Consider the following 26779-nt stretch of genomic DNA (forward strand, 5'->3'; position numbering starts at 1 on the left):
CGTTATCAGAATAAAAAAATCATATTGGGCTGTATTGATAGGGCTCATATATAATGTACAGTACTATGTCCCATCATATAAGTGAATGTCCTGTATTTAAATGTGTGCCATTCTGTGAGTGGGCCTTGTCCGACATTACAAGTATACATTTACATTTCAAACATAATTTTATGGGCACTTTAAATGATAAGGATTGCACACATGACTCACATCTGAGTAATATTAAACCTGCAACTACCAAAGCTTAAATTGTTGCCTATAAAAATATTACACATTAAATCAGTTGCATTCCTTTCTTATGGCTCCATCTGCAGCTTTTCCAGAGTCATTTCTGTGGTTTATACTATATTCTTAACTCAAATACACATGCCTATCCGTTTTTTCAATAAAATCAATGGATCAGACATGACTTTTGAATTTTGTTTATTGTACAAATCAAAGACATATATGGACAATAATTCACCAAAAAGTGTGGCGAATATACTATAACAATAATAATATGTATACAAAAAAAGAACGTGTATACAAAAAAGGTATGAACTATTTACATAAAAAAATATGGTCAGCTTTTGTTGTTGGCCTCCAACACCTTCACAAGCCTGTCAACCATGCCAAGCATTGAGTGGCTGCTCGATTCTGGTGAAAACTCGTAGGAACTCAGCATTGGCTACATGCACCTCCTGAAGCATCGCCTGGCCCTGCTCCTGAAGCCTTTCCTCCCTGTCGTCACTTTTCTCCAGATACTCCAGAAGGCCAGATGATAAATCCCGCTTCCTTTTAACTACAAAAAGGGAAAAATAAAGTCAACACCGTATTGATGGCATTTTATGAGATGTATATTATATACTGTGTAATGAAATGTTGTATTGTTCTTATGGATGCAGTTGTATAACTTGAACAACTACTACAATGACTATGCCATGATAACTGCACATGGAACAGTATTACTATTATGACCACTGTAAACCTTACTCTGTGTGTGATTAGGTTCACCCGAGATTCCTGGGAAGAGCTGCTTGTGGGAAAAGGAGACTCTTGTATCCGCATTGGCGAGCTAGACGCCGACGGCAGTGGTGGTTCGGACACAGTACACTCCAAACCAGATATTTCTGTAAACACAATGAATCATAACTCGTTAGTGAGAAGAAAGAAGGTACATTGGAGGCGTTAGCTGTCTTTGCCATGGGGATACATTTGTTTATTATTGTTAGCATTAGCATGCTAGCGCTATTATTGGTTTAGATACACATCCGGTAGCTGTAGTAGGTCAACTTTAGCTTTATTGCCAGGTCTGTCGATAGCTACATGGTTTAGTTTATGTTGTAAAACAAAAAGTCACAAATAAAACAAATGGGTAATGCATAACTCACCGGCATCAAATGAGCTCCGCACATTCAGCGACTTGCAACATAATCGACGTGAGAGAAAGCGAGTTCACCGTGGATCCAAAACCACTCGTCGGTCTGTCCCCGAGGACCGAGTCTAGCATGTCATTATGTGGACTTGTTTTCGGACGACCACTACGTCCGAGGTCTCGCTTTTGGTCCCGATAGTCCTTCTTGACTTTTTTTTTTTTTTATTTGTTGCCAATCTGTTCCACGGTACGGTAAAAAACAGCGGTTGCCATCTTTTTCTGCAATTGTTGGAGAATTGCTTTGGACCGCGTGCTCCCCTCCAGCTTCCTCTGTACCTCTTCGGAAGACCAGATTCCCAGTAGGTAGCTGGTCTCTTCAGTGGACCACTGCTGCTTGTTAAGTTTCTCCATCGTTGTGTACAAACTGGATAAAATGCGGGCTTCTTGTTGTTGTTCAGGAGTTGATTCCACCCCTGCCCCCGCCTCGACCTAAGCGTGACGTATGTGGTGCTTTTGCTCTGGCCAGACAATTTTTTGGTGCTCGAAATGAACCGGATTCCGGAGCTAAGAGGCTGCGGTGTGAAGAGGAAAACCCGGTGCTTTTCAGCTCCGAACCGGCCCTGAAACACCGTTGGTGTGAATGAGGCATTAGAAACCTTAGAAACCTATGAGGGCGCTGTAGGGCACAGGTGTATAATATACATTAGCCAGCGTCAGGGGGCGCTGCAGCACCCCTAGGATAGCCATAGCACTCCCTAAGCACCCCTAAGAAATGTATGTCTTTTTTTTATTTGTGAAATTGATGATTGGAAAAGTGATTGATTCGAAAATAATAGGCTACAGTACAGTACAAGTACGTCTGGGTCTCTGTTTCATTCAAGCTCGGCTCTGTGTGTGTGTGGAACGAGCCATTTTGTGTGTGTGAGAGAGAGAGAAAGAGAGCGCACCGGTACCGGAGATTGTTGTTGTTAGCATCTGGTGCTAGCTAGCTTCGCTAACGGACATAAGGAGCTTTTTCAACAACAAGGCGGAGGGAGAACTCTCGCCTGTCAGACTGAGAGGCTCAGAGAACTAAAGGACTCTCAGTGTTTAGATAGTTAACTTTAGTCTAAGTTATCTCAGTGGGTCTCAAACGGTTTGGTCGCGATTAATGTAAACAATTATTTCCGAGGCACACGTTTATATGATCATTATATGTATAAAAAAATAAGAGAATAAATGAAAAACAGGTCAAACAAAAATTATTTTTGGAGCACACAGACTTACTGTATGAATAATGGTTTTATTATCACTGTTCTAGCCAAGTGATTTTTTTTGGAAAGGAGTGCTCACGTTCATATTGATGTATTTTAATAAATGTTAACTTGGCCCATTACGTGACTATTTGTGTTAGGGGGGCCCCGACTTTTTTTTTTTCTCCAAAGGGGGGGCCTGATGGAAAAAGTTTGAGAACCACTTGGTTAGGGAAAGAAAAATGGTTAACCTATGCCTTCTACAAGCCAGGCGCTCAATTGCTTTGTGTTGGGAAAAGGTTGGTTGCCCCTCCCCCTGGGTCACAGGTTAAACAATTTAACTTTGAGTCTGGATCTTGAGAAACTCACATATATACTAAGGAAGAAAGCTTCTGAATTTTACACCATTTGGGAATTGTTTTTGGAACTTATAAAAAGTGGGGACATTGCAGAATCTATGGAAGATTAAAGTGAACTAAACTACTGTGAGGAAAGGTTAAAGTGAACAGACTAAACTACTACTACTACTACTACTACTACTACTACTACTACTACTACTACTACTACTGAGGACATTTTGGATATGGTTAATCTATTTGGAGAATTGTAAACTGTACTCTGCTCTGTTTGTGGATCTGCTTTTATTGTATTTTTGTTGAATTTTTTTAATGTAATTATATTCTTGTTCTGTACTTTAAACTGATTGATGATTCTAGTATCTACACACTTTTTTTGCATTATTTTGTAATCTGCCATATGTCTAATGTTCTAAAAATAAGAAACACAGCAACGTTCCAATCTATATCTAACCATATTGTGCATTAATATTGTATTTTCTAAACAGGTTGTGATCGTTCATTTGGGGATAACAGTGTTAGTAATATATTGTGATGAAGTGCACACTGACCTGAGCTCCAGGGGTCTTTTTGTTCTCCTCCATGCTGCTCTCAGTGCTCCTTCTTCGGCTGTGTCTCTGAAATAATCACACAACTACAGATGAAACAACACAAGATAACTCAATACAACCGACAGACACAACAAAAACAAATCTACAGCTACGTCTTAGGTTCATAGCAGAGGTGAGAAGTAACTAAGTACATGTATTCAAGTACTGTACTTAAAGGGGACCTATCATGCAAAATGCACTTTTATACGTCTTTTATACATGAATATGTGTCCCCGGTGTGTCAGAAAATACAACCCTCTCTTTTCCTCCATACCCACATCTCTAAAAACGGGGCTGCAACGGAGCTGATACAGATCAGAATTTCTCTGATATCAGAAAAAGGGTGCTCCGCCTATATGGGCAACTCTCCACCTATCAGGGGAATGAGATGTTGGGCCACGGCCATTGCTCAACCTCTCATTCGCATATAGGCTGTCGGCAGGCTAAATCTCCCCTGTGTTTTTGCCTGCTCTTGCCAGGATGTCTAAGGGAGTTAAACGTTGTGCTGTTGTTGGCTGCAAGAATCGGGACAAGGGACTGCATGCAATGCCACCCCTGGAAAAAGACAATAATCTGTGGCTAGACTTCATTTTCAAGGGACATGTGACAGAAGACTCCGGCAGATTTCTGCTTGTGTGTTCTAAACATTTTACCACGGACATGTTTATGAACTTCACTCAAGTCAAAGAAGGATAAAACAAATGAATAACGACTCTATATAATAATTAGGGCTGTCAAACGATTACAATTTATAATCAGATTAATCACAGCTTAAAAATGTATTAATCATGATTAATCACCATTCAAACTATTTCCAAAATGTCATTTATTTATGTATATTGTTGTGGGAATGGAAAGATAAATGAAAGAAGGCGGATATATCCATTTAACATACAGTATCTATGTTTATTATAACATTTTTCTGCGTGTCAAATGAAAGACAACCCACACACCTATCAATCATCAAACCGTGGGGTCTTAATTCATTACGTGTTGATTTCTATCAACGGGGGAGTACTTCAGGAAAGTCGACAGGAGTGAATGTTGTGATCAGCTGTTTTAGCGCAGTTCTCCAGTGAGGGGGAGTCTCCCTCCGCAGCCGGTTGGCGTAGTTTTGGCACAAGTCCGTTGTACAGACCGACGTTAACAGCAGCCCTGTCTGTGCACACGGAGACCGACTCTGTCGTCCGGCGATCTAACCGCCTTCTGGAAAAGCTTCACAAGTACGTCGGTAAGCAAATGCGCTTTGTGACACAAGTGACGGTACGCATTTCAGATTAGGCACATACCCTGCTTACCAGTTATGTGCACCCCTGTACTACAGCAAAAGTATTCTCCGTCGGGACTTCCTGCAACAACACCACGCCGTTATCAAAGATATTCTATTGAGAAGACGATCACTACGTGACAACATTTTTCAAAACCGTGGCTACTGAAATCAATCTGACTAACTGCTGTCTGTGCAATTTACTCCGCGTGAGTTGGCAGACTTTATTTTGCTTACTTTAACATAATCTTTCATGGTGGGGCTAAGCCATTTCTTGGTATGGGTGTAGCCTACCCCAGCCATACCCTGGCGCTGCCACTAGTGGCACGTATGGGGCGGGCCATTCTGCACATGCGTTAAATGTTTTAACGCAATTAATTCAAAAAATTAATTACCGCCGTTAACGCGATAATTTTGACAGCACTAATAATAATATAAGAATAATACACAGAGGACGGAGCCTCTCTTTTCCTCCCCCTCTTCTGAAAGCCCAGCAGCTGATCTCCGAGCACCCCCTCTCCTGCAGGGGGGCGTGGTCAGCTGCAGCTCATTTGCATTAAAGCTACGTCACAGAATCAGCCCTTGCAACAACAGAGCTGGAATAGAGCAAATAGAGCGAAATGAGGCATGGCTAAAATGCATGATTTGTTTGGTATTTTGAAAACAAACTTCACAGACATGTTTTATATAGGTATGGCCCTACAATATATTATTCAAATCTAGCATGATAGGTCCACTTTAAGTACTATTTAGAGGTACTTGTACTTTACCATTGAAAAGGAATCTAACTTCGATACAACTTATGTTAATATCTAGGTCCAGTGTGAGAAAAAGTTTTTAGAGAGTACTTGTCCATGGACAAGTGAGTTTGGCAATTTACTTGTCCGAATACATTTTTCACTTGTCCAGAATGGACAAAAATTTGGGGCCACTGGAATCTTCTTCTTCGCTATCGTATTTTACATTTTCCCACGGTTTTTACGACACCGCTAACGTAAGTGAGCGGTAAGATTTTACTGCATCACACACAGGGTTGGGTATCGTTTGGATTTTAACGATTCCGGTTCTGCTTTTCGATTCCGGTTATTTTTGGTTCTCGATTCCGGTTCTTTGAGAGGGTAAATAAGTCCCATGACAAACTGGGAGAAAAATATATAAGTCAAATCTGTATTATATATGTGTAATGTGTGTATATGTAAAGCGCTTTGAGTCATTGATAAAGCGCTATAATAAATGTAAGGAATTATTATTATTATTATTATCAGCTTGTTCGTTCATGTTTGACTATTGTTCACCGTGGTTTGTTGTTGTTTGAAGTCCCATGCTGAAGTCATGAAAGTTAGTTGGTGCTCCAGTATAATCGGTACGCCTGAAACTCATCCAGTGAGAAACGTTCCGCTGTGCAAAAATAAGTGCGATTAAAATGCGTTAATTTTTGTGTAATTAATTAATCTTAATTAACACGTTAAAGTCCCGGCTCTAATAATAATAATAATAATAATAATGACACATTAGATGTATAGCCTATAGGCCTAGCACTTTTCTACAACTCAAAGACACTTGCAAGCTTACACATGTCCTGCAATACACATGCTGCAGCTGCCCAGCTGCTCACTGTTTGTAAAAGTAAATAAATAGTATTTTCATTTCAATAATGTACTTTCTATACCCTGCTTCATAAACAATACTGACACCCCTGTGCTCCTCCGAGTCTGGGGGTCCAGGGATGTGAGGACAGCGCGAGGACACAGACAGGGAGGCTGCTTTACTTCATAAAGGAAATGGTGGTCAATATTAACAACATAGGAGTTAAAACGCTTAATAACCTTCATTATGTGTTAGAGAAAGAACATAAGAAAGTTTGACAAAGATGAGGCTGTTAAACGGGCAGCAGATCTGCAGTGTGTAGGAAGAGAGAGAGAGAGAGAGAGAGAGAGAGAGAGAGAGAGAGAGAGAGAGAGAGAGAGAGAGAGAGAGACGCTGAGCTGCACCGTGCAGCGATCAGCTGATACGGAGCATAGAGAGAGCTGCAGTCCTCGGGTCTCGGGGCTCGGTCTCGCCTCCTGTCCTCACAACTCTTATTAATCCCGGTACCGGACAATTGTTATTTGTTCCTACTCGGAACAGAGTTTTGCGAATCCCAACCCTGCCACTGTGCTACACTTCCCACCCCGCTCCGCCCCGCCCCCGTCTAACTGTACAGAAAGCGGCGAGATGCATTTCCTTAGGAATCGACAAGCAGAATTTCTAAACGAACAATGGCGGACACGTACAATTTGCAAATGAGTTCTGCCTTTTGTAAACTGAATGTATCAATAATTTGTCAATAAATGTCACTTGTCCGCCGGACAAGTCAATTGAAAGAACTACTTGTCCGATATTGTAAATAACAAGTCCCGGACGGTGGGACGTGTACTTTTTCGCACACTGAGGTCGTCTCCGATACGGAGCTCCGATGCTGATAAGGCTCCGGAAAACGGTCGTCCTACCTTTAGGACTAACCCCCCAGAATCTGAATGCAAGATCACGTAATCTGCTTGGGGGGGCACCAACAGCGTGGCCTCTAACACCAGGTGCCCGTCGTATCACTTATTTCAGGCACTAAAGGATATATTGCACATGTTTGCTGTAATTCATAATTTGTAAAATATTATACTACATGGGCTGTATGATGTAAATCTTGCACCGTAAATGTTGTATTAAATAAAGTTAATATTACCGACGTTAGATTAACGTCCCTGTAGCTTCTTATTGCACTAAGAAGCTTATTGCACTGTATATATATATATATATATATATATATATATACACCCATATTAGTGCTGCACAATTCTTGCTCAAATGTGAATCACATAAGAATTGAGATCACGATTCTCACACGATTCTCCTCGTTTCAATGATAATATTTATTGCACTCTTACTCTTAGACGTCACGTGAGTACAATGAATTTAAACAGACAACATTTGTCTCTCTTGTAACAAAAACATAACTTTGTCTTTAGTCTGTAGTTGCTGAATACTGAACAAACATTACTACATTCAAAATGTGGAACCTGGAGCCAACTATTGTGGCTTTAAACAGACACCATCAACATCAAAGTGCTGGACTTAAATCCAAGTCTCAGTTTCTTGTAGCAAAAACATTGAGTAACTAAAATGAATTTGACAGCCAACTACAGTGGCTTTAAACAAAGTACTTGACTTAAACTCAAGTCTCTCTGGTAACAAAACATACAGTAACTAAAATAAAGATATTGCTGCTGCCTGAGTGCTGAACATAAAAAATAGAATGTGTGCAGCTTTATAATAACAAAATGGAAACTTTGCAGTAGCACCTGTCCACAGTGGACACCCAACTACTGTACAACAACACCAACCTGTTTGTTACAGGGAGGAATGCACTTCAGTTACTCAAAATACACTAAATAAACACTGCATGAGAGGAGGAGAGACAGAACACTACCATTTGGATGTGATCATGGTACTTTAATGTTAAATGTATAGAATATATTTTCTTTACATCGTTTAAGTATGATTGACATTGCAAGTTGGTATTATTCAGAAGCAAAATAATTAAAAAATGTAAAAAAATCCACACAAAAAAAAATCTGCTTGACCATAGGATCGGCGTAATTTAGAAATGAGATCGCATAGGTGTCTGAATCGAGATCACGATCTTTTTTCGATTAATCGTGCAGCACTAATATACATACACATATATATATATATATATATATATATATATACACAAACATACATATGTGTATATATATATACATATACACTAGTGCTGGAGCGACGCGTCGACGACTTCAAAATATCGTCGACGACATATTTCCGCGTCGACGCGTCGCTACACACACGTGGGTGTGTAAACAAAGCAACAAGCCGTTCGCAATCGCACTTCAAACACAATGGAGACTGAAACGGCTACCACCTCCTCCTCACAGGATTGCGCACGAAGCCCTCAAACGAAAACATCTCGCCCTAGGTCTTCAAAAGCATGGGAATATTTTAAAGTTAGTCCAAAACGCAAAGATATTGTCATTTGCAGTCTTTGCCAAATGGAGTTGGCATATCACAAAAGCACAACGGCTATTTAAAGCGGCAGCTAGCTGTGGTGGCTACCATTAGCAGCTAGCATTTGCTCTCCGATTTTTACATAAAAATGGAATTATGGATTATAAAGTCAATATTTTTTTTATACATAGACGTTAAAAACCTATGGATTAACCGATTCAGCCGCGTTCTTTCTCGTTTTAATGCCATTGAACACGTCTTTTGATCAGATTGACAGCTACGGTGGTGAGACGATCTCCCTAGAAGCTCTGTAAAGGTACGTGTTGTGATGACTGTATTTGCTTCCGCTGTCGCGAGTCCGGATCACTCAGTGATGATACTATATAGCTACATAATCTGTGGAGTCTCAGCTTTAATCGGATATCTTGTATGTGCAGCTACGATAAGTAATAAGGGTACTTTTATCTTGAGTTCTGTGCCAATGTCCGTTAGCATTTTTCGCTCATGGGTCATTTAGATGCTTCTTATGAGACTTGTGTTTTGTTTTGGTAAACATGGTTTGTATCGTCAGTTAGCTGAGATTATTTCCGTTAATCTGGTATAACACATTAATAGTCTGTTAAATATTAAGATCCCCTGAGACACAGTATCGTGAAAAAAAAATGTACATTACGTTTTTTTTACATTACGTTTTTTATGAATTGAACAACAGAAAAATAATCGTTAGATTAGTCGACTAATCGATCAAATAATCGCCCGATTAATCGTTTTCGAAATAATCGTTTCCCCCCAGCACTAATATACACACATACATATATATACACACACATACATATATACAGTGCAATAATTATTTCATGCTAAATGAAGCTCTGTTGCTTGGATATCACTTGATCCTGTTACAGTGTAATTAGGGCTGTCAAGTTAACGTGTTAATAAAGCGTTAACGCAAAAAAAAATTAACGCCACTAATTATTTTAACGCGATAAACGCATGTGCATTTTTTGTCCTCGGCCGCCCCGTAGTTTCAGACCGCATCGAGTTTAAAATACCATCTACAAGCTGACATGATGCTGACAGCCCCGCTCCTGCTGCCTGCTTGCGGCAGACCACACTTCCACGCTCACCGGCAGGCACCGACTGGCCATCGGGAGGACCGGGAGGTCGTGTGTGTGGCGCGAGCGAGAGAGACCTTACGTGTATTGTTGTTGTTAGCATCTGGTGCTAGCTAGCAGCGCTAACAGATATAAGGAGCTGTTTCAATGAAAACAGAGGAGCAACATTTCGCCGACAACTGCGCCGAGCACTTGACTTGATGCAGGAAGCAGACAGTGGGACATTGTCCGAAAAGTCAGCACACTCAGTACGGATAGTGCACGCAACATGATTGCAGCGACCGGGCAGCTCCCGTTCGAGCATATGCCTTGAGTTGCGCGCACACACACACACACACACACACACACACACACACACACACACACACACACACACACACACACACACACACACACACACACACACACACACACCACACACACACACACACACACACACACACACACACACACACACACACACACACACACACACACACACACACACACACACACACACCACACACACACACCACACACACACACACACACCACACACACACACACACACACACACACACACACACACACACACACACACACACACACACACACACACCACACACACACACACACACACACACACACACACACACACACACACACACACACACACACACACACACCACACACACACACACACACACACACACACACACACACACACACACACACACACACACACACACACGAGAGAGGTTCCAGGTTGAATTGAGGCGAATATTTGTAATGTTCAGAGGTTGTTGTGTTTAATATTCATGAGTATATTTGTCATTGTTCAAATGATAATAAACATTAGCATAAAGCATATTTGTATTTGTTGCACTCATATGTTAAGAGTATTAAAAACTTGAAAAATATTCCTCTAAGGTACATTTAGAACAGATAACAATGTGCGATTAATTTGCGATTCATCGCGATTAACTATGGACAATCATGCGATTAATCGCAATTAAATATTTGTAATCGACTGACAGCCGATATACAAGTGTATATAAAAGTACATAACGATTTATGTCTACATTTGCATAATTACTAGCTAGCCGCTAGCTGCCGCCTCGTTAATATCAAATCCATCATAATAACAACCCAGTACCATGCTGTCATGAACGCACAGTGCTGTTACATGTATGCAAATTGAGGTGCTTGATGTGAACGAGCATTTTGGGGGGCACGGTTAAAGTTGCGCATGCGCTATGAGCGCATATGGTACTTCTCAGGCATGCCGGGTAATCTGTGACGTTTCGCCCTCTCAAAAGTTGGGCCATTTTATCATCATGCCCAATGAGCAACTCTCATAGGAATGAATGAGGCCCCGCCTCCCACGCTGTATCCAGTTCTTATTATACATCCATGGTATTTTCAAATTCTAGCGCACTCGAACTGGTTTCTCCGAAATTAGCTACCCCACCTTTAATAGAGGTACGTGAGGTAAAAGTGAGGTCTGTCACGGGCCGGCCACTTGAACAGCAGGTCTGTCAACACTATTTCCATGTAATCCTATTTTGTACTTTTACTCCACTACAATTCAGAGGTAAATGGTGTACTTTTACTCCACTACATGTATTGAATACCTTTAGTTACTTTACATATTTGGATCAATGATGTGAAATTCTAATCAATTCTTAAATCAGACTTTAGTTCCAACTGGAGTAAATTCACAAGCTACCCTGCAGTATGCAAAGTCATTCAAAAAAACAAAACACACACACTCTGAAGGATGTTACCTCGCTCTCTCTCTCCTCTTCGTCCTGGTTCTTCAGTCTTTCTTCTCCTTGATAAAACACTGCCGTTAAACACACTAATCTCCCTTTAATGCCTTTGGCGTACTTATGTTTACCGATTAGCAACGTGGTATAAAAAGCTACGAACAAAGAATAACGGGAGGCAACAAAAACACGGTTTAACGGATAAATCACCCTCCAAGGATAAACTAACTCTTGTGTTTTAAAAGTCTCTTAAACAAATTACATTCGGTATAAAATCTGTGTCGACGTCTGTTAGCAACGTGTAGCTTCTGAGGACCGGAAGCTAGAAACGGACCGCCACAATGCATCATGGGATTTTAGTTTTTCTTTTAAACATAAATTCACTGCCTCCCTGTGGTGAAAAACGGTATTAAAATAAATATGAATTACAACAATAATACTAATGATAATAATAATAATAATAATAATAATATACAAATATGGGACTGGTATGGCGGATTTTAAACGTTGGGACAAATGTTTCTGTTTGTGATCATACATGTGTTTCCCATTATATAGGTTTGTATATAATGATTGATATTTAAAGTGTTATCAAAGCTGGTAAAGGTGCAGTTAGTTGTATTGACTTTGTATACTACAGGGTAGCACACAAAAGTTTTACCTCCACCCAACGTCACGCCAAATCTGCCCCGAACCATTCGGATAAACTCGTCTGACTGATGAAGACAACCACTCTCTCCGAGCGAGAACAAAGAGGAGGAGAGAATATCTTTGAATGCAAATCAACCCTCCACCTTCACCGACGCTGGGAAAAACACGCCGACATCAAAGGCATCGGCTGCAGGACTGCAGGAGAAGCAGCAGCTAAATGCTCGTTAGCTTAAATTCTGCAGGGAACCCCACCTCAACACCTAAACACACACAGAGACATAAATAACACAGACTCGTGATATTAATTTACTGTGTGAGGTATCATCGAGAAATATGTGTTTATGTTATGTATTGTCTCTACTTTAAAGAGTCCTCTCCTGCTGATGTTCAGGTGTATATCAGTATGTATTGTCTCTACTTTAAAGAGTCCTCTCCTGCTGATGTTCAGGTGTATATCAGTATCTAGAGTCTCTACTTTAAAGAGTCATCTCCTGCTGATGTTCAGGTGTATATCAGTATGTAGTGTCTCTACTTTAAAGAGTCCTCTCCTGCTGATGTTCAGGTGTATATCAGTATGTAGTGTCTCTACTTTAAAGAGTCCTCTCCTGCTGATGTCCAGGTGTATATCAGTATGTAGTGTCTCTACTTTAAAGAGTCCTCTCCTGCTGATGTTCAGGTGTATATCAGTATGTAGTGCCTCTACTTTAAAGAGTCCTCTCCTGCTGATGTTCAGGTGTATATCAGTAGTGTCTCTACTTTAAAGAGTCTTCTCCCGCTGATGTCCAGGTGTATAATGAAAACTGATTCTTAAATTATGAGCCGCAGCCCTGCTCTGTTCAGATTTGATTTAGCTCTGTTTGATAGGAAGCAGTTGCACACACACGGTTGTATTGCCGCTAACAGTGTGCAGTCCGCAGAGAGTGTTACATAACAGCTCTTCAAAGATGATTCAAATAAACTCCAGAGAGGAAGCAGAAACTCTGATACTGAAATCAGACAGGAGCTAGCAGATAATGTGAGATCACAAATACAAAGTCTAATAAATTAATAATATGGGAGATGTACTGTATCTATTTTAGCTCAGAGTTTAATGATCAAACTAACTTCAGTGTTTTAAATAGGATGTAATGTGAAAAAACATCAAACTTCAAGTTAAAAATAATTCAATAATGATACAAAAATAACTTCACTTGTCTGGGATATAAAATGCCAGAGTAATTATAATTAGAAATAAACGTGACTTCCTCAAATTGCAAATGTCTAGGGTTTCGTATGTTTGCAGGCCAAAACAAAGCAGCATGAAACACAACAAAAGTTATTTTAGCAAATTAAATCTACTTTACGACTTTGCAAAAGTGTTAACTTTAACGGTTAATGTTGCTGCAGTTTTACAGTAATGGCAGTGTTTTACCTCAGATTCCCGTGTTTTACTTCCAGAACCGTGTGCAGTGTTTGCAGAAAGGGCCATGTTGAAGTAAAATTTGGGTGCAGAGCTGAAAAGGTGTTTAGAGTTTTGGAGCTATGGTCTTGCTGTTTTGAGTGCCAGTTTAAATAATTGTGCTTTATGAGATATTTAGTTCATCAGCACCTGAAAACCCCCAGCAGAGGGCGCCAAAGCTTTCTTTTCAAGCAACATGAACCAGCACTGAGTGAGAGATTCAAGGCACTCCTTCCTGCCTTACTATACTTACAGAGGTGGAGAAGTACTCAGATCTTGTACTTGAGTAAAAGTAAAAGTACTCAGATATTGGGTAACACTTTAGTCCATAGTTGACACTCTATAAGTCATCAGTTGACATTCAACAACACTGTTTGAACAGACAAGTAACATGCATGTAACTAACTGCCAGTATAATATAAGGTACATCTCAAGTGTTGATCTATAGATTTTACAAAAAGTGTCTGTTGACTGTCAACATGTTTTTTTGCAACAGCTTATTAACCAATATTCAACCTTACTATATGTAGATTGTGTCAACATCTTCAAAATTGACAATCAACTACTCAAAATCAATCTGTCAGTTGAAAGTCAACAGGGTCATGTCAACTATCTGTTGATAATCTGTTGAGAGTCAAGATGTCAACTAGAGATTATATTAAGCATTAGTTGACGATCAACAGATAAGCAACTAAAGTTTAGTTGACTATCTGTTGATCGACAAATAATCTAGAGTTGACTATCAGCATACTTTTAGTAGGCATTCTCCACTAAGCGTTTGTAGGCATGTGTTAGGACTATCCAATTCAAGTGAAAACTGTTGAGAACATTTGAGAACAAATAGATTAAAAAAGGGAACGTTATGGACATGTTAATACATTTTATTAAAATGTGATTATTTCAAAACAGTTTTCATAAAACAGTAACAAGTTTGTTTAAAAGCACAACACATTAACATACATGGAGACACATGGTTATTACTTGATGGTTATTCCAACTGCATCTGGCTCGTGGGCAACGTATAACTTCATGATTTCAAAGCAGACAGTGTGGGAGCCTGTCTGATGAGCAAGGGCAGGTCGGTCCACAGTTTAGGGGCGGCAGCTGAGAAAGCACGGTCCCCTCTGTGCTTAGACTTTGTTTTTGGCACCCTCAGGAGCAACTGATCAGCTGACCTGAGAGTGCGAGTTGGCGTGTAGCTATGTAACAGCTCAGAGAGGTAGGGCGGGGCCATTGAGGGCTTTAAAAGTAAATAAAAGAGTTTTAAAATGAATCCTCGAATGAACGGGCAGCCAGTGGAGTGAAGATAAAAAATAAAAATTGAAATGGGTATGTTTACCTGATGCTCATTATATTAGAATGTAAACATAACACGTCTTGAATTCACCTCTGAAACAACAACTTTAGTCTGACACACTCAAGGGCTTACCTAATGTGAACCTGAAGTCGACAGCAGGAGGCAAAATGTCTTCAAGAGGAGGTGTGACTGTTTTCTGGTGAGGCAAATAAAGGAACTAAATAGTTACATGATGACAATGTAACAATAATTTCAGTAGCATTCATTAACACATCTGTTGTATCTTGTGATCAATAAGTGTATGTCCACATCATAGGAGTAGGTTTAACTGGTTTTACTGTGGTAACATGCTGCCGAGACTTCCTCGTGGGAACGAATATAACTGGCTCTTTTAATACCAAGAGTGAGTTTGCCCCCTGCTGGACAAATGCAATAACATGTAATAATTAAGCTAACAATACTTCCCGAAGGTGGGGACATACTCCCGTTACACAACATTTCGAGGTACTGACATAAATCATTTCACTTTCAAAGATTAACATTCTAAACATTTCCTTAAAGTGAGAACAGAGAACTATGCTGCTCTATTCATTGAACATCTCTTGATCTATTTAACAAAGTCTTTCAGGTATACAGGGGGCTGTCTCTCGCGCTCTGATCGTCTCACCACGGGTGTAGCAGGCAAGTCCGGCGGGACCGGAGTACACAGAATCACTGGCTCACTTGCAGGAGGTCCTTCTTGCTCGATTGTCACTGGAACCACAGTGTCTCTGTTGGAGTCCAGCACCGGCTCTAAGGGCACGGTGTCTGTCAATCTGGCTCTTACTTGATCCACATGCCGCTTCATGACTTGACCACTTCCAATGATCACTGTATATGACACTGGACCTGATGAGCTGTCGATGACCACAGGGATCCATTTAGGTCCATAAGAGTAGTTTCTGATGAAAACTTTATCCCCAGGTGAGAAACTTCTCAGTTTCCTGTTTGTGTCATGGGACTGTTTCTGTTTTAGTTGTTTTTGCTGCACTCTTGTTTTCACATCTGGCAGGAGCAGGTCAAGTGCAGGTTTAAGCTAGGCTAAATTAAATGCTTGCTGATTCAATGGGCACTTGTAAATGTCTATAACTATGTATCCTGTAAATATAATGTATAATGTCCTTTATGGTTTTATGTTTCATGTGGAACCTATATGCTGCAGGTCTCCCTTGAAGAAGAGATCTATGATCTCAATGGGACCAATCTGGATAAATAAAGGTTTGAAATTAAATGAAAAGTGCAGATCTGAGTCTCCTTGACATCATCAACTCTGCAGGCGACAGGCCTGTGGTCGCGTGAGGTGTGATGCGGTAACTGAACAGAAACCTTGACAGTCTAGTTTGCAATGTTTCACCTTTCATCTTTTTCATCCCCCCTTTGAAGGTTTGGACCGCCATCTCTGGCAGCCCATTAGAAGACGGGTGAAACGGTGCTGACCTCACATTCAGCACTTGTAAAACAGGTTCCGTTGTCCGACACCAACATTTTTGGCAGTCCAAAAACACTGAAACTCTGACGCAGCTTTTCAATGGTCACCTGTGATGTAGCTGACTTCACTGGATAAATATCCATCCATTTTGAGTGAGCATCCACTAACAGTAGAAACATCTCTCCCAGGAAAGGACCTGCATCGTCCACATGAATTCTCGTCCAGGGAGACTCCGGCCACTCCCAGGGATGTAATGGTGCTGATGGTGGTGACTTGTGGTGCTTTTGGCACTCCTCACAAGACTGCACTTCCTTTTCTACATCCTGGTCCATCCCCGGCCACCATACATAAGATCTAGCCAGACCTTTCATCTTTGACATGCCGGAATGTGTTTGGTGCAGTACTTTCAATATATTTTCCCTGCCTTTGTTTGATACGATGACTCTGGCTCCCCAGAGCACGCAGCCATCCCTCACACTCAGTTCCTCTCTCCTCTGATGATACGGCTTGAGAGGAGCCTCAGTCACTGAAGGCCATCCCGACAGGACATAACCATGAACTTGAGACAATATTACATCCGTAGCTGTCCAGTGTTTTATTTTGGCTGTGTCCACGAGTGTGTCATCCAGAAGATCAATCATGAGCACTTGTTCTGCGGTCTCACTCTCTCGCACATCTTCCGACAGCGACAGTCTGCTTAATGCAGTGTTGTAGTCAAGTCACCAATTCACGAGTCCAAGTCACCCTCGAGTCACCACTCTTCGAGTCCGAGTCCAAGTCTGAGTCACCAAGGGAGAGTCGTAGTCGAGTCCGAGTCCAAGTCTGAGTCACCCAAGGAGTGTCCAAGTCGAGTCCGAGTCCGAGTCATCATTACCTGTGTTCGAGTCCGAGTCCAATTCCGAGTCACTTAAGAAGAGTCCAAGTCAAGTCCGAGTCACAAGTCTTCATGTATTAATCTTCGTGGATATATGTTTTGAAATGTAGCTGCTCCTCTACATTGCTGTTATCCTGTCTATTGAACTGCTGTGAAGCGACTTTGGCTACAATTCTTGTAATAGGTGCTATACAAATATAAAGCTCATTTCTAATATTAATATTATTATTATATATAAATAAACTATATTTAAAATGAGTTACCTTTTAGAGAAGTGATTATATTTGTATGCCAATATTTTCCTATGGTAAAGTTTTCGTTTTGCACTTTTATTTTGATAGTAATAAGATCGGGACTTTTATTTTGAAGGAACTTTTACGGGTTAAATCAGTTTACGATAAAGATTTATCCCCAGAAAGCACATGGCTACTTAGCATGCAAAATGGTCATTCTGCATGTTAAGTATGTGCTTTCGTTATCGGCTGAATCTTTATTTATTGATTAGATCACGTTACTCTGATGATAGTGTTCAAGACAGCCTATATGTCTGAACTCGATCCTTAGAGTAATGTGTTACGGAGCCTTCTCTTCTATATTGTTTCCACATAACGAGCATTTTGCTCTTTTCCAATGTGGAAGCAGAATGTGTGAAAGCATACAGCACGATGCGGGGTGTGTCTGTAGACATCTCTAGACTGGAACAGCGGGGCCCAGTACGTGAACTCGCCATACAGGATAGAGGACATCAGACTCCAGAGAAAATGTGCTCGAGTCCGAGTCCAAGTCGGAGCGTCAATGTACGAGTCGAGACCGAGTCATCGTGGGGGGGGGAATTCACGAGTCCGAGTCCGAGTCCAAGTCATCCTGCGCGAGAATTCACGAGTCCAAGTCCGAGTCGCGTCAATCAGTGCGCGAGTCAGAGTCGAGTCACGAGTCCCGAAAATCGGCACTCAAGTCCGACTCGAGTCCGAGTCCGGGACTCGAGTACTCCATCTCTGGCTTAATGCGTCCGTTGTTCTTTCCTGGTTTGTACACAATGTGATCATAGGCACTCAGGTGCACCGCCCATCTCTGAACTCTAGGGGAACCCATCTGTGGAATGGGTTTCTTTTCGTTGAAGAGAGAGATCAGTGGCTTGTGATCTGTATAGATGGTGAAAGTTCGACCATACAAGTACTTGTAGAATTTCTTGATTCCAAATATAACTGCTAAGCCTTCTTTGTCTAGCTGTGAGTAATTCTTTTCAGCAGGCGCTAGGGTACGCAACATGAACCCCAAAGGACGTTCAGTTCCATCGTCCATTACGTGTGATAAAACTGCGCCCACCCCGTAAGGTGACGCATCACATGACATAATTAACTCTGGGTCAGCAGAGTAATGCACCAACACCAATAAAAGCCTCTTCCTGTTTCTCTTGCCATGTCCATCGCACTTCTTGTCGCAGGAGCTCATGCAGTCGTGCCAATAGTGTAGCTAAGTTTGGCAGAAATGTGTTATAGTAATTTAGCAAACCTAAGTACGACTTGAGTTCAGTAACATGTGTGGGGTTGGGAGCCTCCATGATGGCTTTGACTTTCTTTTCCACAGGGTGAAGTCCCTGTGCGTCCACTCGATGTCCCAGATATTCCACTTCCTCTTCCAGGAAAGTGCACTGGCTCCTTCTCAGACGCAATCCTGCCTCCTCCAGCTTTGCCAACACTGTCTCGAGGCTCTGCAGATGGTCTTCCTCATCCACACCGCTCACCAGGATGTCACCTAAATACACTGCCACGAAAGGAATGCCTCGCAGGAGACCTTCCATTGTCCTTCCATAGCTGGGGCTGATGCTACTCCAAAAGGCAGTCTGTTGTATGTGAATAAGCCTCTGTGTGTATTCACTGTTAAGTATTTCTTTGATTCATCATCCATGAGTATTTGCTGGTATGCATGACTCATGTCCAACTTTGTGAACTGTTTTCCTCCTGTCAGTGCTGCAAACAGATCTTCCATTCGGGGTATGGGGTATTGTTCAAGTGAGGAAACTGTATTTACAGTGAGCTTGTAGTCTCCACATAGCCTTACTGTCCCAACAGGCCTCAGTATTGGAACCACTGGTGCTGCCCATTCTGAATGTTTAACAGGTGAGATTACTCCTTCTTTCAACAATCTGTCTATTTCTTCATCTACTTTGGTGCGCATGGCGTACGGGACAGACCTTGGACGGAAGAAACGAGGGACTGCATCAGCCTTTACTGCATCAGCCTTTACATGGATGGTAGCTTTCATACCTTTCAGTGTGCCAAGCTCCTCATTTTCATGTTTGCTCAGTACTTGCTGCAGCGATTTGTCCTCTGTCTTCAGGTGTTTCAGGACTCGGGATTTGTGTCTGAGCTTGATTTCTTTCCAACTCAGATGTATTTCCTCCAGCCAGCCTCTTCCCAGCAGGCTGGGGCCGTCCCCTTTAGCCACAATGAGGGGCAGGTACCGCCTTTGATGTTTGTATTTCACTCTAACAATGGCAGCTCCGACCACATTAATAGGGTCACCTGTATAAGACTCGATGTGGATTTTGGTTGGTCTCAAACATGGACTTTTTGTGTCTTTCCATAGTCTTTGGAATGTCTGTTCATTCATTATTGTGAGACTACAGCCAGTGTCTATCTCAAAGTTAACAAACTTACTATCCTTCACTTGGGTCTACTCGTCTCAGGTGCACTTCACTCATGCGTCCCAATCTGAACCTCATCTTATTCAGAAAGAATGTATCTTCTTCTGAGCTATCACTTTGGCTCTGTTGCTCTTGTACTTTATGATAACGGTGATATGTGGTTTTCCTCCTTTCTCTCTTTGGGTCTGCATTTTTGTTGCCGTTTCCATTCTGTGTAGATCTACTACGACAAGCTCTGGCAATGTGTCCTATTTGACCACATGCATGACATTTCTCTTGTTTAAACTTACAGTCTGTTGCTTCATGCTTGGTTCCCTTGCATCTGTAACACTCTTTGAGGTTCTCTGTGTGCATAAGCCTCCTGTGGCTTTTTATCCATTTTGAAGCATTTAGCTGTGGCCCCTTGGTTTTGTATCTCCTGTGCATTTGTATTTGCAGTGTCTGACGCCACAGCAATTGACAATGCTTTTTCAAATGTTAAATCCGCTTCTGATAAGAGTCGTCTCTGAATCCGATCTTCATTTATTCCACTGACGATCCTGTCTCTCAACCTCTACTGCAAAGTGTTACCATAGTTGCAATCCTGCGCTAACCTACGCAGCTCAGCCACGTATTCCATTACTGACTCATTGGGCTCACAGTTGCAGGAGTCAAACTTGTACCTTTGCACAATTTCACTAGGCTTTGGGTCAAAGTGATTTTTTAGCAGCTCCACAAGTTGTGTGTAAGTCTTATCCTTGGGCTTTTCCGGACTGAGGAGGCTTTTCATAAGGCTGTATGTTGATGATCCCACAACACTTATTAATATGGCTCTTTGTCTGTCTCCATTATCAATTTCATTTACCTCAAAAAACTGTTCCAATACCTCACAGTATTCTTCCCACTCCTGATTTATTGTATCAAAAGGTGCCAGCGTGCCAATCATTGCCATTGTGTGTCAATGAATCCTCTCCTTCACCCGCTGCTAATAATTTGAGCAAGCTGCCTCTAACGACCCAAACCTGCATGTAAGGTGCTAACCAGTCCGTTCGGCATGTCCTCTTTAATCCCGTCTTGATCCTTGTCTTAATCCTCTTCTTAATCCTCGTCGCCAATACTATGTTGTATCTTGTGATCAATAATTGTATGTCCACATCATAGGAGTAGGTTTAACTGGTTTTACTTTGGTAACATACTGCCGAGACTTCCTCGTGGTAACGAATATAACTGGCTCTTTTAATACCAAGAGTGAGTTTCCCCCCTGCTGGACAAATGCAATAACATGTAATAATAACACAAGGTCATGACCGAAAGAACGAGATCGCGGATACAAGCGGCCGAGATGGGTTTCCTCCGCCGGGTGGCTGGTGTCTCCCTTAGAGATAAGGTGAGAAGTTCGGTCATCAGGGAGGGACTCGGAGTTGAGCCGCTCCTCCTTCGCGTCGAAAGAAGCCAGTTGAGGTGGTTCGGGCACCTAGTTAGGATGCCACCTGGGCGCCTCCCTAGGGAGGTGTTCCAGGCACGTCCAGCTGGGAAGAGACCAAGGGGTAGACCTAGGACCAGGTGGAGGGATTATATCTCTTCGCTGGCCTGGGAGCGCCTTGGGATCCCCCAGTCAGAGCTGGTTGATGTCGCCAGGGAAAAGAAAGTTTGGGGCTCTCTGCTGGAACTGCTGCCCCCGCGACCCGACCACGGATAAGCGGGAGAAGATGGATGGATGGAATAACACAAGGTAAGATACCACACATCTTTAATTCAATTAATGGAATCAAACATAATTAAAGTGTCATTTAAAACGGTATTGTATTCATATACATTTATAAGGATGGCATTTATTAAGGATGGCGGTTCTACAGGGTGGCAGCTGCCACCTCAGAAAAATGCCTTGCCACCCTAGTTGCCACCCCAGTTGGCAGCTTTGTTTTGAAAGAAAAGTTGTGGCTCATCGGACATTTATGAGAGAAAATCTCTAATGTCCGAGTGCAAGTGAATGCAGCACAAGACGTGAGCCTTGTAACCCCTCCCCCGGCCCATGGCAGGAGCGTGGAAATATGATTGGCGGCGATTTCATTTGAACGGGGGACAGCGCAAAACGAGAAGCATTTCGGATCCAAGTAGACGGAAGGAATGAGGTATTAGCGGTCTACAATGACAGAGAAGAGACTGTGAAGTTTGGCTGTACTCAGCATTGAATCAAAACGCACCATATCTTTAAATCTTAATAAGTTTGTGTGAGGCGTTTTGCTGAACAAGATGGTAATCGCCACATTCAGCTGGTATAGGCATGCCAACTTGATGCTCTGCTCACGGATGACTCGATGAGCATAACAAACTGTTACGATGATGACCTTACTGTTTTGTTTGTTAGTCTATTAATGAACTGACTCGTGCTCCGTGCTAAAGTTTTAGCCATCTTTAATCCAGAGGTCTTGTACGCGTCCCTTACCATACATGTGGATTTAAACATAGTTCACAACTATGTGGCGACACCTTGTGGTAGGAGTGTGTATCTATCTAATCAACACATCCCCCTTTCTTTGAGGTAATATAAACAAATAGTGCAACATCAATTTTAACCAAACATTTGGATTTCTCTACCATGTCATAACAAATAAACATCTGGTCTAAATGTACTCAGAATGCTAACTAGCACAAACTTGAAATTGTCTAAACATTTACACCATTTTAACATCCATTAAATGTTAAATGATTTCCCTTGTAGATCTTCTGCCCACATGTTCACTTGGAGTGTTAGTATCACAGTCTGTCTGTGGTGAAGGTGTGGACTCAGACTCAATGATGGATTCACTGAGCTGTTGACCAGCCTCTTTTGCTTTCATGAGACTGCGACGATTGCATCTGAAGATTTGTCCTTCCTCTGTCCTCACAGTGAAGGATCGCGGTGCTACTTCCTGAAGAACAGTGGCTTTAGTTCTCCATCCACGAGGACCCTCAATCCTGACTGTGTCATTACTTGATAGTAATGGAAGCTACTTAGCTGTTTTGTTATAGCATGTTTTCTGCTTCATCTTTTGTTGTTGTAGTTGGTGTTGCAGCTTTGGGTGTCTCTTTTGCTTTGAATAGCTTGGCAGTGTGGTGCGTAACTTACGATTCATCAGAAGTTCAGCAAGTGACAGTCCACACTCCAGAGGTGAGGGTTGAGCCACTCTCATCAGCTTTCTTTAGAAGTTGCTTGAGAATGTGAACTCCCTTTTCAGATTTCCCATTTGACTGTGGATAATGAGGACTTGAGGTCACATACTTAAAGTCGTACTGTTCAGCAAATTCTTGCAACTCTCTGCTGTTGAAACACGGTCCGTTGTCACTCACTACTGTGTTAGGTATGCCATGTCTGGCAAAAATTGATTTTGAATGTGTTATGATGACACATGTTGATGATGAGTTTGATAGTAGTGCCATTTCAGGAAAGTTTGAGTAATAGTCAATGACCACTAAATAGTCTTTACCTTTGAGATGAAACAAATCCGTTCCAACTTTATCCCATGGTGCTGTTGGCACATCAGTCACCATCACGGGCTCTTTAGTCTGTTTGTTTCTGTGTGTCTGGCATGTGTCACACGTACCAATCAGATGTCTTTATTTATTCCAGGCCAGAAAACACTGTCTCTCGCCCGTCTTTTGCATTTTTCAACACCTGACCTTCATGTATTCTTTGTAATAATAATTCCTTAAATTTATTATAGCGCTTTTCCAGTGCTCAAAGTGCTTTACAATGGTCACTGTGGACAATACCCACAGGAAGTTCAGGTGAAGTGTCTTGCCCAAGGACACACCGGCTTTACAGACGCAGCAGCGGCGGGTTTCACCCCTTGATCTGAGGATCATTGCACAGCGCACTGCGCCACACCGTCCATCTTCACGCCTCAAAGTCATCGAGGCGCTTTTACAAGTACACATTGATATTACACATGTACTGTGGACAATACCCACAGGAGCAAATCCGGGTGAAGTGTCTTGCCCAAGGACACAACGGCCTGACGCAGTGGCGGCAGGAGCGGGTTTCGAACTGGAGTTCCCCAGCAGCCCCCTTGATCTGATGATCAGATGCACAGACCACTGCGCCACCCGTCCCGGTACTTTCTGTCTCAATGCGTGTGGAATGACAATCCTGAGTTCTTTCCGTAATAGTCCATCAACGACACTCAGTTCACCTCTGATGTGGTAGAAGAGCGGACAGGAACCTACAGGTCATCCATTTTGCATATTTGCAATGACACTGCAACTCTGTGTCTTTTGCTGTTTCTTCAGCTATTACATTACATTACATTTAGCTGACGCTTTTATCCAAAGCGACTTACAATAAGTGCGTTCGACCAGGAAGACACAACCTTGAAGAAAACAGAATCATATAAGTACATCAGGTTTCATAGAGCCAAACATTTCAAGTGCTACTCAACTGGCTATAGATAAGTCAGTCCTTTATTAGTATATAAGTGCTCTGTTAGCAGTTCTTTGTTAGTAATTCTATCACTCGAAGTGGAGTCGAAAGAGATGAGTTTTCAGTCTGGAAGGTGTGTAAGCTTTCTGCTGTCCTGATGTCAATGGGGAGCTCATTCCACCATTTTGGAGCCAGGATAGCAAACCCACGTGTTTTTGCTGATGGGAACTTGGGTCCGCCTCGCAGCGAGGGTGCAGCGAGTCGTTTGGCTGATGCAGAGTATTGTGCACGCGCTGGGGTGTACAGTTTAACCATGTCCTGGAAGTGGATTCTAGCAGTTACCGGAAGCCAGTGGAGGGAGCGGAGGAGCGGCGTGGTGTGGGAGAATTTAGGAAGGTTGAAGACCAGACGAGACGCTGCATTCTGGATGAGCTGCAGAGGTCGGATGGCACATGCAGGTAGACCAGCCAGGAGGGAGCTGCAGTAGTCTAGGCGTGAGGTGACGAGAGCCTGGACCAGAACCTGCGTGGCTTTCTGGGTCAGCTGGGGACGTATCCTCCTGATGCTGTAAAGCGTGTATCTGCAGCAGCGGGTTGTAACAGCGATGTTTGCAGTGAAGGACAGGTTGTTATCCAGGATCACACCCAGAGTCCTTGCAGTCTGGGTCGGGGAAACAACAGAGGGGCCGATGTTGATTGTCAGGTCAAGAGAGGGACAATCTTTTCCCGGAAGGAAAAGCAGTTCAGTTTTGTCCAGGTTGAGCTTGAGATGATGAGCGGACATCCACTGAGAGATGTCAGCTAGACAAGCAGAGATGCGTGCGACGACCTGGGTCTCTGAGCGGGGAAAGGACAGGATTAATTGGGTGTCGTCAGCGTAGCAGTGGTATGAAAAACCATGCAGGCTAATGACTGGTCCGAGCGAGTTTGTGTACAGGGAGAAGAGGAGAGGACCAAGAACAGAGCCCTGAGGACCCCTGTAGTTAATTGACAAGGGTCGGACTCCGACCCCCTCCAAGTTACCCTGTAGGTGCGGTCTTTGAGGTATGAGGTGAGGAGGGAAAGTGCAGAGCCTGAAACTCCAAGTTCTTGGAGAGTGCGAAGGAGGATCTGATGGTTCACCGTGTCGAATGCAGCAGACAGGTCCAACAGGATGAGGACAGAGGAGAGGGAGGCTGCTTTGGCAGTGTGCAGTTCCTCAGTGACAGCAATTAGAGCAGTTTCTTTGGAGTGACCTGCCTTGAAACCAGACTGGTGCGGATCCAGAAGGTTGTTCTGATGGAGATAACAGGAGAGTTGTTTAAAGACAGCGCGTTCCAGTGTTTTAGACAGGAACGGGAGGAGAGAGACAGGCCTGTAGTTTATAACATCAGACGGGTTGAGAGTGGGTTTCTTCAGGAGAGGGTTTACTCTTGCCTCCTTGAGAGTGTTTGGAAAGTGACCAGAAGTTAGAGAAGTGTTGATGAAATGGGTGAGAAACGGTAGAATATCAGGAGCGATAGTCTGAAGGAGGTTTGAGGGGATAGGGTCCAGAGGACAGGTGGTAGGGCGGGCAGAGGTAATGAGGGTAAGAACCTCACTTGGAGAGGGAGGGGAAAAGGAGGTTAGTGTGTGTGTGGAAGGAGGGTCTGGTGACCCAGCGGTGAGTAGAGGTGAGTCAGAAAAAGAAGAGCGAATATCATCAACCTTTTTTTTCAAAGTGGTTAACAAAGTCGCTTGACAGAAGGGAGGCGGGGGGAGGGGGCTTTGGGAGGGTCCAAGAGGGTGGAGAAGATGGAAAATAGTTTTTTGGGATTGGAATAGAAGATTGGATCTTATCTTGAAAGAAAGTGCTTTTTGCCTGAGAGATCGAAGCAGAGAAAGAGGAGAGGAGAGCCTGATAGGTTAGGAGGTCGTCACGGTGTTTGGATTTCCATCGTTTCCGCTCTGCTGCCCTAAGGACGGTTCTATTAGCACGCAGTGCGTCATTTAGCCAGGGAGCAGGAGGGGACTGACGAGCCTGCCGAGATGTGAGAGGACAGAGAGAGTCCAGAGAGGATGAGAGAGTAGAGAGGAGAGTTTCTGCAGCAGAGTTTGGAGGCAGGTGTTGGAACGAGTCAGAGGAAGGGAGGGCTGAGAGCACCGATGAGGCAAAGGTAGAGGGGGAGAGGGAACGAAGGTTACGGGCGGACAGGTGCAGGATGAGAAGAGATTATCCAATTCCTCCAAGAAGTCCCCCAAGGCGCCTGGTGGACGGTAGAGAACAACAATGGTTAATTGTATAGGATGGGTTACTGTGACGGCATGGAATTCAAAGGTGGAAGGAGTGAAGTTAGGTAGCAGGAGACCAGTGCCCACCTCCTCTG

General features: G+C 42.7%; 1 protein-coding gene, 1 long non-coding RNA gene and 1 pseudogene across 2 annotated transcripts in view; all 3 read right to left on the reverse strand.

Moving 5' to 3' along the window:
• Nucleotides 1–26779, reverse strand: part of LOC117441807 (zinc finger protein 420-like) — a 350733-nt gene that overhangs the window by 119435 nt on the left and 204519 nt on the right. The window lies entirely within an intron of this gene.
• LOC139432876 (zinc finger protein 208-like) overlaps nt 1–26779 on the reverse strand; it is a 111765-nt pseudogene that overhangs the window by 48877 nt on the left and 36109 nt on the right.
• Nucleotides 480–12004, reverse strand: LOC117441817 (uncharacterized). The gene is made up of 4 exons (XR_004551453.1): nt 11701–12004; nt 3494–3559; nt 973–1109; nt 480–781 (listed from the first exon to the last, which is right to left on the reverse strand). It is a non-coding gene; the product is annotated as an uncharacterized lncRNA (long non-coding RNA).

Source organism: Pseudochaenichthys georgianus, unplaced genomic scaffold, assembly GCF_902827115.2.
Source record: "Pseudochaenichthys georgianus unplaced genomic scaffold, fPseGeo1.2 scaffold_200_arrow_ctg1, whole genome shotgun sequence".
NCBI classification, from domain to species: domain Eukaryota; kingdom Metazoa; phylum Chordata; class Actinopteri; order Perciformes; family Channichthyidae; genus Pseudochaenichthys; species Pseudochaenichthys georgianus.